Source organism: Lutra lutra, chromosome 7 (assembly GCF_902655055.1).
Source record: "Lutra lutra chromosome 7, mLutLut1.2, whole genome shotgun sequence".
Lineage (NCBI taxonomy): Eukaryota > Metazoa > Chordata > Mammalia > Carnivora > Mustelidae > Lutra > Lutra lutra.
In genome coordinates this window covers 63,957,463-63,964,572 of record NC_062284.1, presented here as the reverse complement: position 1 = coordinate 63,964,572, position 7,110 = coordinate 63,957,463, and the positions used below count along the sequence as shown (strand labels likewise).

General features: G+C 44.1%; 1 long non-coding RNA gene across 2 annotated transcripts; it reads right to left on the bottom strand.

Moving 5' to 3' along the window:
* Positions 1–1,572: 1,572 nt before the first annotated feature.
* Positions 1,573–6,887, bottom strand: LOC125104894 (uncharacterized). Of its 2 annotated transcripts, none has more exons than XR_007128755.1 (2): positions 6,555–6,887; positions 1,573–1,759 (listed from the first exon to the last, which is right to left on the bottom strand). It is a non-coding gene; the product is annotated as an uncharacterized LOC125104894 (long non-coding RNA). The 2 variants fall into 2 exon arrangements; XR_007128756.1 differs by lacking the exon at positions 6,555–6,887 and adding an exon at positions 6,115–6,542.
* Positions 6,888–7,110: the final 223 nt, after the last annotated feature.

The window sequence follows — 7,110 nt, the reverse complement described above, 5'->3', positions numbered from 1 at the left end:
ATAAGGGAACTTTCTGGAATGATGGAATTGTTCTATATTTTGATTGGGGTGTTGGTCATTATGACTATACACACACACACACACACACACACACACATACATATCCAAACTCATCTAATTATACACTTAAAAATCAGTTCATTTTGCTGTCTATAAAATTCATCTTGATTTTCTGAAAAAGTCAGAATCCCCTCTATTTTTTCCCCCTAAAGCAGAGCCAAAAACTCAAATGTCTACATGAGCTTTGCAGGTAAGGGAAATGTGTAGTGAGCTAGGGAGAATACAATAGAGAGAGTTGAGGGCTGCTGACAAACTAGAGAGAGTCTTTACCCTGATCACATAGGCAGTATGTGCAAAAGCAGACTCTGCATTTAATAGGCACCTCAGATGTTTGAATCATTAGCCAGTTTTCTGATACACTGTGCTATGTCACAGAGCAATTAATAGTCTCCAAAGTAGGACACATAAGATGATGTACTGAAAGGTAAAAAGGTAATATTTGGAAATTGCTTTCAATTTTTTCATTTTCATATTCTTTTTCTTCCCCTTTTTATTTTAGAATATACAAAGGAACCCACAGAAGGGAGTACACCACATTTATCTTTTCTTTAAAAGATTTTCTTTATTTAAGACAGAGAGCAAGCAGGAGCAAGAGAGAGCACGAGTGCACGTGCACCTGAGCAGGGGGGTGGGGGCCAAAGCAGGCTCCCCACTGAGCAGGAAGCCCAGGACTCTGGGATCATGACCTGAGCCTAAGACAGCCAATTCATCAACTGAGCCACCCAGGCACCTCCTACCACATTCATCTTGCATAGCCTGTGCCAAGTCAAGCAACAAAAGCCTGGGGTGTAGGACATTTCAGAGACTGCAGTGTGTAGACAGATACGACACTGTATGGATGGGCACCATTCCATTGGCACCACTGAGCCTCCATGTTGGAGAGCAGCACTGCTATAGCCACAGAAAGGAAGGAACAAACTTTACTGCCCATTTCATTCTGAGGGAAAAGGAGAGAGGACTGTAGAAATTCCATCCTCTCCAGTTCTGAAGTGCAGGCTGAATTATGAGTGCTATATGAATTGCCTCTGCAAAAGAAGAAAAAGCATGTGTTTGGCTGGAGGTGGAGCATAGGTTCCGAGGAGGTCTTCTTAAGGCCTGTGAGTAACTCTGGAGCAGTTGGGATGGTGATGCAGTGATGTGTTTGTTCACAGAGAGGCATGCTGGCTTGTTGATTAGCTGACCAGGGTAGTGGAGGCAGACACATCTGTAAAGCCAGGGTGTTGGCATCTCCTCTCTGGCCTGACAGGTCAGAGAGCACAGAACAACAACCCTAGATTCCCACATGCCTAGGCAACTCCTCAGACTAGCTCAAAGGCCAGTAGGAGTCTAGGGGACATGGTGCCTGCCCATATACCCACCTGAACCCTGCTGATTGGAGATGATACCAGAAAGACTGACTAACTTCCTTCTACTCCAGTGGAATCAGGAAATCCAGAGAAACCCAGAGACAGCACCCTGCCTGGTCCTTTGATTAAAATAAAGTTTCCATTGTTCTAAATAAGACCTCATATATGGTTGCTTAAACAAGAATAACGTTTATTTATCTCTCAAGTAAAAGTCCAAATTTGTATGGTGGCTCTGAGTTGCAAAGTTGTCAGTCTTCCTGGTTCCTTCCATCCACTTGCTCCACTATCTCTATGATGTTGCCCTTGTTTATGTGAGTCAAAATGCCCATGTGTTGTCATTTAAAAATTGATTCCTATGAGAAAAAAAGGAAAAATTGCTTTGAGAACAACCACAGGTCTCTGGCACATTGTGACAACTAAAGTCCAGCCCTAAAGTAGGAAACTAAAGGAACCAAAAAGCAGTCTCACAGTGTGTGAGAAATGAAAGAATTTTTTATATACTCCAGAGAACAATTTTTTTTTTAAGATTTTATTTATTTATTTGACAGAGAGAGATCACAAGTAGGCAGAGAAGCAGGCAGAGAGAGAGAGAGAGGGAAGCAGGCTCCCCACAGAGCAGAGAGCCTGATGCGGGACTCGACCCCAGGACCCCAAGATCATGACCTGAGCCGAAGGCAGCGGCTCAACCCACTGAGCCACCCAGGCGCCCCAGAGAACAATTTTTTAAAGCAGGCTTTTCTTTTTTTCTTTTTAAAGATTTTATTTATTTATTTGGCAGACAGAGATCACAAGTAGGCGGAGAGGCAGGCAGAGAGAGAGGGGGAAGCAGGCTCCCCACGGAGCAGAGAGCCCAATGCGGGGCTCGATCCCAGGACCCTGAGATCATACCCTGAGCCGAAGGCAGAGGCTTTAACCCACTGAACCACCCAGGTGCCCCTAAAGCAGCCTTTTCGAGTCCATTATACTGCATGCCAGCAGCCCATAGTTTCTGCATGAGGCATGTTTCCATGCTAAGGGTTCTATCTGTCCTGAATGACACAGTACAGCTCATATATAAATGCAGTGGCACTGATAGCAGTTGAGTTTTTTCAAACAAACTGAGCAATTTTTATTATATTTAAGGGAAGTGCAGAGGCACTGACTGCAGAAGATGTGGCCACATTCTGTAGAGTAAGTGCGTCACCTACTCAGTTCAATCTTGCAGTACCCATCCATACAAATTCAACACCGGATATAACCAGGTAGTACTTAAAGCTTCTTCCAGGGGATTATGGCAGGTACTGTTGGTCACATCACTGTTTCTCATCAACTCCTCCTTATCACTGTTCACCACAAAGCTGCCAATTTGACCTTGGAGTCACAATGGTTTCCCCCTGGCCACCTCCTTTCTTCAGCAATCACAACAGAGTTGTGGCAAGTTAGGTCAATCAATGTAGGTTCTAGGGATTTACAGTGAGGTCAGCTATTTCATCACTTTTCCTGAGAGCTATCAGTTCTGCTTCTAAGACCATCTCAGGAATTGGGCCTCCTTCCACAGCTGTAAGGAATTCTTGGGTTTGTCTGGAATTCACCATGCTACCATAGCACATTCTTGTATTCATTATGCTTGTTGGATCCAGTCTTCAGAGAAGTAAGTGAGCTGTGCCAAAGTTTACAGTGAATGTTAAAGTCTCCAGTTTCTCAGACTTGTTGGTCAGTTACTCTCTAACTAGATTCTACATAAGAATTTAGAGCCCAGAGTTTCTGGCATATTTGAACTCTGATTCTAGTTCCTTCTGTCTCCACTTCCACAACCACTGTGGGTAGGTACAGGTTTATGACTTTTAAGAAAATGCAATCTGAATTTTTAACTGAAAAAAAAAAAGAAAAATTAAGTTTTGGTAATATCTAAAGTAAGATTGATAAGTAAAATAATGTAAAATTGATAGATATCCAAAGGAAAAAAAATGTGTACTCAAAATATTTTGATAGTTATGCACTTAAACAAAGTTTAAACTTTTGTCTTTCCACATTCCATGTCCTGATGGCAGTGGAAAGGAGAAGCCCAAAGGGCACTTACATGAAGAAAAGCACAAAGTCACTGTGCCAGGACACCTAAGTGGTGCATTCGACTAAGCATTTTAGCTCAAATCATGGTCTGGGGTCATGGCTTTGAGCCCCATGCTCCATGTGGAATCGGCTTGGGACCGTCTCTTCCTCTCCCTTTGCCCCCCCCCATTCATTCTCTCTCTCTCTCTCTCTCAAATGATAGGTAAAGAAATTTTAAAAAGAAAAAATCACTTCATACCAAGAAAGGGTCACTACTTCATCCAAGATCCCGTGTGAGGATCTCAAGGAAACTTTTTTTTTTAAGAGAGTGAGAGAAGGAGGAGGAGGAGCAGAGAGAAAGGTTGAGAGAGTATCTTAAGCAGACTCTACACCCAGCACAGAGCCTGACTCCTGACTGGGAACTCAATCTCAAAAACCCTGAGATCATGATCTGAGCCAAAATCAAGAGGGTCCCTTAACTGACTAAGCCACCCAGGCACCTTGAAAACACTTATTTTTTACAAAGTAAAAATGGAGAGACCAAAAAGTTCTTTGCACCTTTGGGTTTCTAATAACAAATAAGAAATGACCCATTTTGTCTATGCAGAGGTTCATCTTGCCCAGCATTCCTTTTCTAACAGCTATCAAGAGAAATTTTCTTGAAAAGTTTTATCCCAGATTCTGTTTTATAAAAGAAGGTATGGAGTTCAAGCATTTGCCATAAAGAGACTTGGTTTGGGTCTAGGCTCTGTGACTTTGGGCAAATGATGTAAATAGTTATAGTTCTCAAAACTTCAGCATGTAAGTCTTTTCTAAAAATTATTTTGTAATTTAAAAAATAATGCACCTTCAGTCATCATTAGGGAAATGCAAATTAAAGCCATAATGAGATACAGTTTCACACCCACTGGGATGACTATAATTTAAAAAATAGATAGGGGTGCCTGGGTGGCTCAGTGGGTTGAGCCTCTGCCTTCAGCTCAGGTCATGATCCCAGGATCCTGGGATCGAGCCCCACATCGGGCTCTCTGCTCCTCGGGGAGCCTGCTTTCCCCTCCCCCTCTGCCTGCCTCTCTGCCTACTTGTGATCTCTCTGTGTCAAATAAATAAAATCTTTGGGGAAAAAATGATCTTTAAAAAATAGACAATATTGGGGCGCCTGGGTGGCTCAGTGGGTTAAAGCCTCTGCCTTCGGCTCAGGTCATGATCCCAGGGTCCTGGCTCTCTGCTCAGCAGGGAGCCTGCTTCCTCCTCTCTCTCTGCCTGCCTCTCTGCATACTTGTGATCTCTGTCTGTCAAATAAATAAATAAAAATCTAAAAAAAAAATAGACAATATAAAGTGTTGGTGAGGATGCAGAAAAATTGGGATTCTGATATAGTGCTGGTAGGATTGTAAAATGGTGCAGCAGCTTTGGGAAACAGTCTGTCAGTTCCTCAAAGGGTTAAATATAGAGTTACCATATTGATGAAGTTCTAGGACCTAGATGAGGTTTGGTGGGCTGAGGTCCGGAGCCGATGACCAAGAAAGAATTCTTGAGACATCTTTGGTGCAAAATGGTGGTTTATTAAAGCACGGGGACAGGACCTGTGGGCAGGAAGAGCTGCTGCCCTGGGTTGTGAGGGATGGCAGGTTCTATACCGTGCGTTTGGGAGAAGGTAAGGGAAAGGGAGGTTTCAACGGAGCTTTCATATGCTAAAGAGGGCCTACAAGGTGCCAGGATACCGGAGGTCTCGTGGCTTGATCAATGTTGTCTTTTGGCAAGCCATTAACATCAAGATAGTTGGGAGATATCTGTCTTGCAGGATTGTGATCTCTGCAAGTTAACTATTTGTTTCTTGTTTATGGCGGTCAGGGGTGCCAGGAATGTTACACATATTACTGAGGGGAGGGGGTGGAGAGGGGGTGCAAGGTGCCAGCTTTTGCTTTGTCCTCAGTCAGCCTCCTGCTCCCTCATCAGTATGACCCAGCAACTACACTCTTAGGTGTATACCCAAGAGAATTGAAAACATCTGTCCAATCTGAAAACTTGTACGTGAATGTTGATAACAATATTAATAGCAAAAAAGTGGAAACAACACAAATGCCCATTAATGAATGGGTAAACAAAATGTTGTGTATCAATACAATGGAATTTTATTCAGCAGTAAAAAAGAATAAAGTACAGATACTTGCTATAATATGTATGATCTTTGAAAACATCGTATTAGGTAGTAGAACCCAATCACGAAAGACCATAAGCTGTATGATTCCATTAATATGAGATGTCAAGAACAGGCAAATCCATAGCAACAGAAAGATGAGTTGTTCCTTAGGCCTGGGGTATTGAGGAGAAATAGGAAGTGATTGCTAATGGGTATAGGGTTTCTTTTTGGAGAATGAAAATGTTCTAAAATTGAGGTGATGTTTGCACAACTCTGAATATACTAAAGCCCACTGAATTGTATTGTTTAAATAGATGAATTGTATGGTTTGTGAATTACATCTTAATAAAGCTTTTACCAAAACAAACACATAAGCTGCCATAGAAATGTTACACAAAACAATGTGACATAATCTGAATTCAGACATTGGCCCTAGAACCTGGTGGGGAAGCGTGGGGTCCTAAAGGAAAATGGAGAGGAGGGCACCCTCACGAAGGCATAATGCCTAGGGATCCACTGGAAGCGCCAACCTATTACCGAAGCAGTTCTTTTAGACTCCCCCAGACACCTGCTTTTTGCCAGATCACCGCCCTCCAGTATTAGTCTTCTTTGACCGTCCTACTCTTCCTTCTTCGCGCTGTGCCCAGGGAAACAGAACCTTCCGGTCGTGGCTGAGCTGCCCCAAAAAGCAGCACCCACCACGGACCCCATCAGTGACTGCGCTACTCTGTCCTGATCAGCCCAGTCCTGCCCAGAGAACTATCGAGCGAGAATGCGCTGGAAGCGTGGGTTCCCACGGCGCTCCACTTCCTGGCCTCTCAGCTGCTTCCCTGAGGATCTGGACAGAGCCTCAGCAAGCCGAAACCAGTTGCCTGGCCACATTGGGCCCGGAAAAAGGACAGATTTGCTACAGGGCCAGGGAGAGCCTGCGGATAGAGAGAAGCGGAGGGAGGGGGCGGCAGGGGACAGGAACTCACCGTGAACTCGCTCAGGCTGGCGGCAGCGCTCAACGAAAAATAGCCAATGTCATGAAGCGAGGGGTCTCAGTGCAAGTTATCGACTGGACGGCGGAAAGCATTGGGGGTTTCCCTCCTTTTAACCCAACTATTTTAGTTTCTCAACTGACCAATCAAAAAACCCGAGTCCGTGGTGGCTTGTCACCAGTCTCTGGGCGGAAAGCCATGTTCTAGGTTAGAAAAGGGGAGTTTCCCATCCTTTGTTTCCTCTTTCTGCAGGCTTCTGCTTTCTGAGAAAGAGGAGGCACCAGTTTGTTTATTCTTTCCCCTGATTATTAGCTCAGCAACTCTCTAGAAAAGTGGTTCTCATTCAATAGAGGCAATATGCCTTTCTAAAAGCTTTGGAAATTAACGCCGGCTATTTTTAGTTGTTCCAACTGGCATAGGGGCTGAGGGCCAAGGGCCCCAGCTTCCCACCACCCCACCCCACCCCACCCCACCCCCGCCCCACATACATATTCATTCATTCTCTCTCTCTCTCTCTTTCAATGTATGGAAACCTGCTTATAATCTGGTC